Below are 12,779 nucleotides of genomic sequence, written 5' to 3'. Positions count from 1 at the left end.
CAGTATTCTTACTCCGTTTGGTGTTCGGCTGAGTTCTTTATCTCTTCATTTGATGTTCTAGGGTTTCAGGATTGTTGATTCTCTGTTTGGCTTAGTTTTTTGGATCTTTGTTGTGGAGGGACGGCATCGTGCTTCTGCCTAGAGCGCCATCTTGCCGGAGTCCTCGAAATGTAAGTATTTTAAACACTATTAACACCATAACATGTCCAAAGCACGTGAGATGAAGTCACGTTATCAGGAGGGACCAGTCCCTGGAGGATGTCATGCTTGGTAAAATAGAGGGTTATCGAAAAAGGTGAAGACCCTAAACGAGATGGATTGACACACTGGCTTCAACACCAGGCTCAAACAAAGCAATGATTGTGAGGATGGTGCAGGATCCAGTATGTTTTGTTTTGCTGTACTTAGGGTCACTAGGAGTCAGAATCCACTCGACGGCAACTAACAACAACAATAACAAATAGAATTAAAGATTATCAGTTAAAACCTAAACTTCATTCAGAAGCATCAGACGTATCTTTTTCTCTAGGGTAGGAAGACAAATCTAGCCTTTTCTCAATCTGGTTCATAAATAAACTTGGCTAGGGAAATAAAACTGTTTTAAGCTGTTATAAATAATTAAAATAATAAATGATGCTCTGCATTTTTTGAAAGTATATATATTTTTCAAACTTTAAGGGTAGTAGTCTTTAAAGAAAGAAGCCAAATGAACCTTTAAAAAGCTGAGAATATGATTTCCTCTCTCTCATTAATATGTTCTTGGCATTGAGAACAGCCTTTTATTTTAGATAACTTCTTACTAACGATCCTCATAATCCCTCCCTGTCATCTACATTCTTTCCACATGTCCACTTAATGGTTATTTGCCATACAAGTTAGTTATTATTTACAAAGAGAGACTTTTTTTTAAGGGAAAAATATACTGATTTTGAGAATTTACATCTTAGATTGTGATCTTAATTTTTCTTATGTGATTTCATTAATATTATATTTTAAAGAAAAAGTCTTTTATAAATTGGAAAAAAATTGTTTAGTGATTGTTTGGGATTGAATTATGTCCCTCAAAAAATATGTGTTGTAAATCCTAACCTCTATGCCTGTGGTTATAATCCCATTTGGGAATGACTTGTCTGTGTTATGTTAATGAGGCAGGATTAGTGTATGGTGTATTGTGAGTCAATCTCTTTTCTGAGATATAAAAGAGATTAAACAAACAAGCAGAGCAGAGATGGGGGAAGACGCATGCAAAGCCACATAAAGATTGCCCAGGAGCAGAAGCTCAGAAGAGACAAGGAACTTCCTCCAGAGCCAACAGAGAGAGAAAGCCTTCACCTAGAGCCAGCACACTGAATTTGAACTTCTAGCCTCCTGAACTGTGAGAAAATAAATTTCTGTTTGTTAAAGCCATCCACTTGTGTTATTCTGTTGTAGTTGCACTAGATAACCAAGTGATAGAGTAATTGCTGTAATCCAAACATTCCAGATTTTACTAACTAGTGAGTATAATATAAGATCATGCTTTTTTTAAATGCCCAAATTATAGCTAGAGCCTCTACCAGCCTAATTATTGAAAACTAGCCTTCTTTCCTTTGAGTTCTCCTGGCTACTGCCTTGGATGTGCTCAGGAGCAAGTGGCCTCCTCATTACACTGCTATCTCTGTGGTTGGCAATCCTCATGAGACCACTCAACATACGGGCTCAGCTCTCTTCTCCAAGAATGACAACCATTGCTACTGCCTTTCTGATCTCATGCAAGCAAGACACTTGATCTCTTCCATCTGAAAAATGAGATGACCTTCTCCCTAACTTCTACAGCACAATTTAGACCAGGTCACAAATAGTTATTAGACTTATTTAAAGATTTGAGCACCACAGACAGAAAGTAAAACAAAGAGAGTAACTTAACAATTGTTACAAAAGTGACTACTTTTAGAGTCCATGGGACTTCAGATCTGTTATTGGGTCAGCTCCAGGGTGGCTGAACCTGTTGTTATTGTTAGGTGTCACTGAGTCTACTCACGGTAACCCCATGTGTGCAGAGTAGAACTACTCCATTAGGTTTTCAAGGTTGTAAACTTTCCGAAGCGGATCGCAAGCCCTGTCTTCTGAGGTACCTCTGGGTGGATTATAACTGCCAACCTTTCAGCCAGTAGCCAAGCACTTAACAGTTTGTGCCAGCCAGGGACTCCAGTGTATCCATGCCTCAGAGCCCTATCTAAACTCCTAGGCCAAAAGTGAAGGTTCCCCTGTACCCCCATCTAAGGCCCTAGATATTCATTTCCTGCCTCATAGTGGAGCTCATTCATGATGATTGACGATGATAATATATACTCTCTTCAGAGAAAAGTTAACGCACAGCCATTGAGTTGTGGTCTTGCCTTAGGAGCCATGGAAAAACACCATAACATCATAGCCTTACAGCGTTTTTCTGCCTTAACTAATGCCTCATTTGAATATGATCTCCCAGGTAAGCATGCGCAGGGAGTCCAGCTCCTCATCAGTCTTTTTTGTAGCATGAGGTAAAGAAAATATTGGACCTGTATGACGTTCCTACCATCCTCTCTATCCGTGCTTTACATCTCAAGTACTCATGGAATGAGACAGACAACTCTGCAAATATGCAGGAATTGATACTTTCAGTATGGCTCAAATTCAGTTTGAGAAAAGAAACATTTTTCCTAAAAACACAATCTGTGGAAGCATAGCTTTTCTAAAAGAAATTTCCAATTTACATTATTCAACTTTACCTTTCCATTCTGAAGCATTTATACTGGAGTGACTTAATTGAGTTCAATTTTTCCTTAAAATGATGGATTGGTACTTTTCATTTTTTTTTTCTTTTGGAACAAAGTAACAGACTTCCTTAAAAACTCCATCCAAGAAGACTGAGCCTTCTCATTACATTTAAAGCAACACTTCAAGGATTTTGAAGGGATTGTCAATGGCAAAGACTGCAATGTGAAGAGGAGGCCACCAGCTTAAAAAAGAAAAAAGCCTCAAGAAAATTCTAAAATTCAATGACTGCATTAGAACAACAATTTTTATTCTCATGAGTATCAGGTGGGTGAATTGGACTCCAGAGTCTGGGCTCTGGGCTCCAGGCTGCATGTTAGGTTCAGATCGGCTCCATGTATCTCATTCTATGACCTAGGCTGGAAAACAGTGGCTACTGGGGCCTGTTCTTCTCATGGCAGATCCCTAGAGCTCAAAGGGCTATCCCAACTGCACAAACACATTTCAAGCTTTTCCACGAGTCATGTCCACTAACATCCCTTGTTCAAAGAAGACATGAGGCCAAGCCCAAGTTAAGGGAGGGGAAAGTTCACTTAGTCCTCCTAACCATGAGATTATGTCAAGGGTGTAGATGTATAATGCTATTATAGAGGAGCAGACAATTGATTCCAATAATTTAATCATCTTTTCTGGACCACTGAAGACTTTGCCAGTTCTCTGTTTTCTCTTGTTTCTAGTCTTGCTTCGTATCCTTGTTATTTATATCTGATTTTGTCACTCCCCTGCTTAAATTCACATGCAAGTAAAATTTTGGTGAAGATAATTCAAAAACGGTTGCAGCAGTATATCGAGAGGGAACTGCCAGAAATTCAAGCTGGATTTAGAAGAGGATGTGGAAGCAGAGATGTCATTGCTGATGTCAGATGGATCATGTCTGAAAGCAGAGGATACCAGAAAAATGTTTACCTATGTTTTGTTGACTATGAAAAGTCATTCGACTGTGTGGATCATAACAAATTATGGATAATATTGTGAAGAATGAGTATTCTAGAACACTTACTTGTGCTCATGTGGAACCTGTACATAGCCCAACAGGCAGTTGTTTGAACAGAATACTGCCTGGTTCAAAATCAGAAAATGTGTATGTTAGGGTTGTATCCTTTCATCATACTTATTCAATCTGTATGCTGAGCAAATAATCTGAGAAGCTGGACTATATGAAGAACTCAGCATCAGAATTGGAGGAAGACTCATTAACAACCTATGATATGCAGATGACACAACCTTGCTAGCTGAAAGTGAAGAGGACTTGAAACACTCGCTGATGAGAAGATCAAAGACTACAGCCTTCAGTATGGATTACACCTCAACATAAAGAAAACAAAAATCCTTACAACTGGACCAATAAGCAACATCATGTATGTCTTTGCATAGTCAATAAAATATAGGTAAACATCTTTCTGGTATTCTCTGCTTTCAGCCAGGATCCCTCTGACATCAGCAATGATGTCCCTGGTTCCACATCCTCTTCTAAATCTGGCTTGAATTTCTGGCAGTTCCTTGTTGAAATACAGCTGCAGCTGCTTTTGAATGATCTTTAGCAAAATTTTACTTGCATGTGATATTAATGATATTGTTCAATAATTTCTGCATTCGGTTGGATCGACTTTCCTGGGAATGGGCATAAATATGGATCTCATCCAGTCAGTTGGCCAGGTAGCTGTCTTCCAAATTTCTTGGCATAGACATGTGAGCACTTCCAGCACTGCATCCATTTGTTAAAGCATCTCAACTGGTATTCCGTCAATTCCCACGGCCTTGTTTTTTGCCAATGCCTTCAGTGCAGCTTGAACTTCTTCCTTCAATACCATCAGTTCCTGATCATATGTTACCTCCTGAAATGGTTGAACATTGACCAATTCTTTTCCGTATAGTGACTCTGTGTATTCCTTCCATCTTCTTTTGATGCTTCCTGTGTCATTTAATATTTTCCCTGTAGAATCCTTCACTATTGCACTTGAGGCTTGAATTTTTTCTTCAGTTCTTTCAGCTTGAGAAATGCTGAGTGTGTTCTTCTTCCCTTTTGGTTTTCTATCTCAAGATCTTTGCACATGTCATCAAAATACTGTGTCTTCTCAAGCAGCCCTTTGAAGTCTTCTGTTCAGATCTTTCACGTCATCATTTTTTCCTTTTGCTTTAGCTACTCAACATTCAAGAGCAAGTTTCAGAGTCCCTTCTGACATCCATTTAGGACTTTTCTTTCTCTCCTGTCTTTGTAATGACCTCTTGCTTTCTTCGTATATGATGTCCTTGATGTCATTCCACAATTCATCTGGTCTTCAGTCATTAGTGTTCAACATATCAAATCTATTCTTGAAATGGTCTCTAAATTCAGGTGGGATATGTTCAAGGTGGTGCTTTGGCTCTCTTGGACTTGTTCTGGTTTTCTTCCGTTTCAGTTTGAACTTAGATGTGAGTAATTGATGTCTATTCTGCAGTCGGCCTCCGGCCTTGTTCTGACTGATGATATTGAGCTTTCCATTGTCTCTTTCCACAGACGTAGTCGATTTGATTCCTGTGTATTCCATCTGGCGAGGTCCACGTGTATAGTAGCCGTTTATGTTGTTGAAAAAAGGTATTTGCAATGAAGAAGTCATTGGTCTTGCAAAATTCCATCATGTGATCTCCGGCATTGTTTCTGTCACCAAGACCATATTTTCCAACTACCAAGCCTACTTATTTGTTTCCAACTTTTGCATTCCAATCACCAGTAATTATCAGTGCATCCTGATGGCATGTTCAATCAATTTCGGATTGTAGAAGTTGGTAAAAATCTTCAATTTCTTCATCTTTGGCCTTAGCGGTTGGTGCATAAATTTGAATAATAGTCGTATTGTCTTCCTTGTAGGTATATGGATATTATCCTATCACTGACAGCGTTGTACTTCAGGATAGATCATGAAATATTCTTTTTGAGGATGAATGCAATGCCATTCCTCTTCAAGGTGTCATTCCCGGCATAGTAGACCATATGACTGTCTGATTCAAAATGGCCAATACCAGTCCATTTCAGCTCACTAATGCCTAGGATATCAGTTTTTATGCTTTCTGTTTCATTTTTGATGATTTCCAATTTTCCTAGATTCATACATGGTACATTTCACGATGTGATTATTAATGAATTTCTACAGCTGTTTCTTCTCATTTTGAGTCGTGCCACATCAGCAAATGAAGGTCTTGAAAGCTTGACTCCTTCCACGTCATTAAGGTCAACTTTACTTTGAGGAGGCAGCTCTTCCCCAGTCATATTTTGAGTGCCTTCCAACCTGGGGGAGCGCTCATCTTCCGGTACTATATCAGGCAATGTCCTGCTGCTATTCATAAGGTTTTCCCCAACTAATTCTTTTCAGAAGAACACTGCTGGGTCTTTCTTCCTAGTCTGTCCTCCATGGGTGACCCTGCTGGTATTTGAAAACCAGTGGCATAATTTCCAGCATCACAGCAACACACAAGCCTCCACAATACAACAAACTTGCAGATGCAGGAGGGTTCTGTCTAGTTTCATACATTATTTACTTTCATTCTTTACTCTCCCTTTTTTTCTATCTTCAGCCTTTAATGCTATGCTTCCATCTACCTGTTACTTTTCTGAACATCTTATCTTTTTTAAGGCTCATAATTTTGTATATTCTATTTCTTCTCACCAAATTTTATTTACCCAATAAAAATATATTAAATATTTACAATATGCCAGGCACCAGCAAGATTAGAGATACAAGGAAGAACAAAGTAGAATTTGTCCCTTCCCTCAGAGAGGTTACAATAAGGTGGTAAAAGCCTTTCCCCACCCTTCTTTGCCCCATTGAACATGCTGTCATCCCTTTGGGATCAATTTTGATCACTTTACCTTTCTCTGCTCTTTCTCCAGGAGGAGTTAATTTTTCTGTTTTTAACATTTTCATACCACTTTCCACTAGTACCACTTTGCATTAGTGGGTGCCCTGGTGGCACAGTGGTTAAGTGATATGGCTGCTAACCAAAAGGTCAGCAGTTCAAATCTACCAGCTACTCCTTGTAAACCCTATGGGGCAGTTCTACTCTGTCCTATTGGGTCGCTAAGGGTTGGGATCGACTTGATGGCAACGGGTTTGGTTTTTTTTTCGGTTTTGTATTAGTATGGTTAGATAGTATTTTGAGATACAAATTAATGTTTTTTTTCATTTTATATTTTCCCTTTTTCCCTCTTCGCTATTCTTTGCTAGCTAAGATTTTAGGAAAAGAATTTCTCCTAAAAAATGTAAAGCTATTGAGGATATTATGGTAGGCTCCCCTAGGAAAAATACTAAGTTGTACTTCTAAGGTGTAACTGGAGATGGAGAATCTCAGGGAAAATGCTGGAAAACATAGGATCTTTCTATCAGATGAGAAAGACTGGGCTGGGGAAGTGAGGAGGAGAAAGAGATCTGTAGGTCCTGAGAACAGAGAGGACCTATGCACTCCTCCTGGTGGTGACCTGAGCAGGTTAGGGTTGATAATAATAATAACAATACCAACAAAACAATGGCAGTGATGATGGTAGTGGAGAGCTCTTACTGAACACTTACTATGTGCCTGGTATTGTGCTATGCACTTTATATTAAATTCTCATTTTCTTCTCACAACAAGTCTATGAGGTAGGTAATATACATATCTCCACTTTGCAGATGTAAATCTGAGGCTTAGGAAATTTAAAGAGTTTTGCCCAGGGTCATGCGGATATGTCATGTTATTACCACGATGAGAGTCCAAGTGATGCCAAAGTCAGCCATCTTAAACACCTCATGATTCTGCCTCTCTGCAGCCAGGTCGCAAAGAAGACTGGCTGCCTGGGGAACTTAGGCAGAGAAAACCAAGGGCAGCCTTGTGATAACTGCCTGTTTTCCCTGCAGGACACAGAGGCAGTAGAAGGCCCCAGGTCCTGAGAGACCCTGCAGACACAGCTAAAGATGAACAATAACCAGAGAGAAACTCCTTTGCCCTCCATTGTCCCCCATGCCAGTGACTCATATGAGAAGATGGTGAAGAAATTTCTAACATTACAAAAAAAAAAAAACGAAAAAAAGCTCATTGCCAACAAGTCAATTCTGACTCATAGCGACACTATAGGACAGAATAGAACTGCCCCATAGAGTTTTGAAGGAGCAGCTGGTGGACTTTCTACTGGCCTGGAAGATAGGAGCTTGGAGTAAAAGAAAAAAAAGCATAATTATAAAAAATAATAAAATATATTTCTCGTGCATGTAAGTTTGTGAGGTGAGATTCATACCTATTACATAGATTATCTCTATTCTCCCTCTTATCACTTTGCATATAATTAGAGTATTTTCCATGGATCGTGAGCAGCTAGAAGTTAGCAGAGTACTGCCAGGCATTTGCTGGTTAAATGAATTACTGAAATATCTTCTATAAGATTTTCCTATTTTCCTCAGTAAATTCTGTTCACTTAAAATGTTAGTCTTGATTGTGAACATAAAGTCTCTTAACACAAATAGCTTATATTTGAAATGTCCTTGCTCTTAGAAGCATATTTCTCTCTTACCCCTCTCTTTAAGTTAATTTCTTGAGAATAAATCAGAGGATGTGACAAGAAAACATTTTACACAAAATGTTCATTAACCACACTATGTAATTTCCATGGAAAAAGGTACTTACACACTGTAACGACAATAGCTGCAGAATTTATCAAGAAAACAATGTTGATGGATAGGAAGAGGAAATACATTCTCCGTAGAGGAATAATGCCAAAGAGAACTGCAACAAATGACTCAGCAGGAGAAGGTCTTGCCTCTGCCAAGGGCCAGAAAGCTAAGCACTGTCATCTAAGGAAAATCAGCCAAGGAATCAAGACTACTCCTTGTGTTGAGGCGACTTAATGTAAATTAGAGCTATTGTTGGTTTCTGCGATGATAACAGCAAACTAGTTAGTATGCTCCCTTTCTTAGTCACTTCCTTCCTACTCCTAGACCTCTCCCTTTTTGCGGTTCCTGAACTTCTGTCCTGTGAGCTCACCACATCTCCTATACTCCCACTAACTCAAAGTAGGTTTTTTTTCTGTTGAATAAAATCAGTGTTTTCAGCATTATTTGAATTCAGGGAGAGTAATTATGTCAGTAACACCAAAGTACGTGCATAAACTCACAAGGCTGAACTAAAATTCTAAGGCATTTGAGGAAAAGCATGGATTCTTGTGCTCATTCATTTATTCACTCACCAGCCATGATCAACATTTATTGTTTACTATATGTTGGGTGGAGCCCTGCTGGCACAGTGGTTAGGAGCTTGGCTGCTAACCTAAAGGTCAGCAGTTCAAATCCACCGGCTGCTCCTTGGAAACCCTATGGGGCAGTTCTGCTCTGTCCCATAGGGTCGCTATGAGTCATAATAGACTCCACTGCAATGGGTTTGATTGTTTTTTTTGGTTTTATATGTTGGGCACTGCTCTAGGTGCTGAAATTCACAGATTAGTTGGGGAGACAAACATGTAAGTAAATTCTATACGTAAATTAGCAGGCCCTAGAATAAAGCTGTGGTTAAAGTATCACTGGAGCATAGAAAGGGAAAAGCAAAATGAGAAACAGACGGGGATTTCTAGCAGAGGGAACTTTTGAACTGGATCTTGAAGGATATGGAGTTTGCCAAGTGGCAAAGAGAGGAAAAACACCCAGGGAGAACAGGATTTTCAAAGACCCAGAATCATGAAAGAGCATGATGTATATTTAGGGATTGGAAAGTAATTCCACATAGATGATGTTAGGGTGGGGTGTGAGAGTAGAGGAGTGGAAGACAAAATAGAGAAAGAAAGCAAGACTATGACTGACTTTGTATGCTGTGCATATCAAATTAGACATTCTTACAGATTTTACTGGTAGATTGACTTTTTGATGCAGCTAATAATTCTCTTCTACCACCTGTCTGTCAGTCTGTTGTATTGTAGTGGCTTGCATGTTGCTGTGATGTTGGAAAGTATGCCACTGGTATTTCGAATGCCAGTAGGGTCACCTGGGGCGAACAGGTTTCCATGGAGCGTCTAACTAAGACAGACTAGGAAGAAAGACCTGGAAATCTACTTCTAAAAATTAGTCAATGAAAACCTTATGGATCACAATAGAATGTTGTTCAATATAGTACTGGAAGGCGGGCCTCCTGTCTTAGTCACCCAGTGCTGCTATCACAGAAATACTGTAAGTGGATGGCTTTAACAAAGAAAAATTTATTCTCTCACAGTCTAATAAGTTACAAGTCCAAATTCAGGCCATCAGCTCCAGGATAAGGTTTTCTCTGTCAGCTCTGGAGGAAGGTCCTTGTCATCAGTCTTCCTTTGGTCTGGGAGCATCTCAGTGCAGGAACCTCAGGTCCAAAGGACGCGCTCTGCTCCCAGTACTGCCCTCTTGGTGGTATGAGCTTTCCATGCGTCTCTGCTCACTTCTCTCTTGTATATCTCAAAAGAGATTGGCTTAAGATACTATTCAATCTTGTAAACCTCATCAGTATAACTGCCACTAATCCATCTTATTAGATCATAGTGATTGAGTTTACAACACATAAAGAAATCACAACAGGTTACAGAATAGTACACAGTCATACAATACTGGGAATCATGACCCAGCCAAGTTGACAGATATTTTTGGGGGACACAATTCAATTCATGACACCTCCTATGTTGGAAGGCACTCAAAATACACAGTGGCTGCAACAATGGACTGGAGCATACCAACAATCACGAAGATGGTACAAGGCCCGGCAACAATTTTTTTCTGTTGTACATGGGGTTGCCGTGAGTTGCAACCTACTCGATGGCAACTAACAACAACAATTATTGTATCGGTTGATTGGGGACTGATGTAAATATGCCATTTCTCTCCACTGATGGTAAAATTATGCTGGTGCAAGAGTGGGGACAGCTGAACCCGGCAGGGACAAAAACCAAACAGAGTACAGAGCTGGACACAATTTCTTCTACATATATTTGCACATGATGAGTACCCACGAACGTTATTGACTTACTGGGGTTTGGTGTGTGTGTGTGTGTGTGTGTGTGTGTGTGTGTGTATGAGGGGTGATATCTGGTTCTAAAATTGGTGTAAAAAAGAAGGGTGGAATGGGGTGTAATATAAATTTTGGCGCTCACTCAAGTGCTAGAAATTCTTAATTATGCCTCTGCTCACTGTAACACAGAGTTGCCCTTCAGGTTTCTGTGAGACACGAGTAATAGGTATAATATGTGAGTGTTTCTTTGAACCATCCTTCCCTTAGTAAATGGGGAGTTTTATTGTTCAAGAGAAAAAGGAAAGCATAGAGGAACAGCTATGATAAATAAAATCCTAGAGAAAAATTTCTTGTTCATTTTTCTCAAAATTAATGGGCAGGGCAGGGTGGTGAAGAACAAGCTTTGGGAAAAGGCCATTCTAGGCTCTTATTCTGATTCTATCAATTACCAGCTGTGGGACCTGTGGCAAGTCAGGTAACCTCTCTTAACCCAATTTCTCATCTGTAAACAAGGCAAAATAACATCTACTGGAGAGTTGCAAGAATCAAATGAAATAATGTGCAGAAAGTACTTAGCATATGCCTGTAACATAGCACTCATAAACTAAATTAGTTTTTGTCAGAGATTACCTATAAGGGATCTCTTTGGATCTGAAACATGTTGCTTGTATCTTTTTCTTTTTAAATAAAAATTCTCTTGGCCTTTTCCATCTGGCATGCTTCACACAGCACTTGTGACCCTTCTGTCTCTTCCAGTGCTTGCTGTAAGGAACCCTCACCAACTATTCCGTTTTATGTAGAGTATCTCCTGCTCCTCTTTTTGTTTCCATCTTGACAGCTTCATGCTTGTCTGTAGACCGCTTTGGTTCTTCAATAATCATGTAGAAGCAGTATTTTTTGGCTAGTGATACAGCACATTAACAATTAATATGACTTCCTGTCTTGTGTTTGGTCTTAAGAATTTGCTCAGGGTTTAAGAAAATCTGAGATCTTCTTTTGCTCTTTTTTTAAATTTTGTTGTGCTAAAATATATATAACAAAATTTGCCATTTTAACCATTTTTATGTGTACAATTCAGTGATATTAATTACATTACCCAACAACACTATTCCAAAACTTTGTCATCACCGTGAACAGAACCTTAGTATCTCTTAAGCAATAACTCCCTATCCCTTCTTCCACTAGCCCTAGTAACCCCTTATAACCTCAGGTCTGTATAAACTTGCGTATTCTAGATATTTCATTTACTGGGAATCATACAATATCTGTCTTTTGTATCTGACTGATTTCACTCAGCATGATGTTTTCAAGGTTCATCCATGTTGTAGCATATATCAGGACTTCATTTCTCTTCATGGCTGAGTAACAGTCCATCGTATGTGTATACCACTTTGTGTTTATTCATTCATCTATTGATGGACACTTGGGTTGTTTCTACATTTTGGCTTCTCCTTTTTTTTCTTAATAATATTTTATTGAGTTTTTGATGAAAGTTTACACAGCAAGTTAGGTTCCCATTTGACAATTCCCACACAAATACTTCAGTGACATTAGTTACACTTACCACAACGTGTCAACATTCTCTTTAACTGTGTTCTATTTTTTCCTTTTCCAGTACTCTAGTTTCCTTGTGCCCTTATTTTCACATTTTTGTTTTTGAGTAATTGCTGACGTTTTGATCTCACACTGATGGTTTTTAAGTAGGGCACCAATCTTATGGGTAATATCCTTTATTTTGTGTACTACTGTGCTATTTTGATAAAGGGTGATCTCAAGGGGATCGGCTCAGTTATAGGTTTAAAGAGTGTCTCAGGGCGATGGTCTCAGGGAATCCTCTGTTCTCTACTGTTCCAGTTTGTCTGTTTTTTTGTTTTTTATTATTTTTTTATTGTACTTCAGGTAAAGGCTTACAGAACAAATAGTTTCTCATGAAACAGTAGTACATATATTGTTTATGACATTGGTTAACAACCCCACAACATGTCAACCCTCTAACTTCTCAACCTTTTTTTTTGGTGAAA

General features: G+C 39.0%; 1 long non-coding RNA gene across 1 annotated transcript in view; it reads right to left on the bottom strand.

Moving 5' to 3' along the window:
• Nucleotides 1–8,565, bottom strand: part of LOC111820276 (uncharacterized) — a 40,919-nt gene extending 32,354 nt beyond the window's left edge. Inside the window, exon 1 of the long non-coding RNA XR_002823827.1 lies at nucleotides 8,425–8,565. This is a non-coding gene — a long non-coding RNA (uncharacterized LOC111820276). The remainder of the gene's footprint in view (nucleotides 1–8,424) is intronic.
• Nucleotides 8,566–12,779: the final 4,214 nt, after the last annotated feature.

Source organism: Trichechus manatus, unplaced genomic scaffold (assembly GCF_000243295.1).
Source record: "Trichechus manatus latirostris isolate Lorelei unplaced genomic scaffold, TriManLat1.0 scaffold00032, whole genome shotgun sequence".
NCBI classification, from domain to species: Eukaryota; Metazoa; Chordata; class Mammalia; order Sirenia; family Trichechidae; genus Trichechus; species Trichechus manatus.
This window is presented reverse-complemented; position numbering and strand designations above follow the sequence as displayed.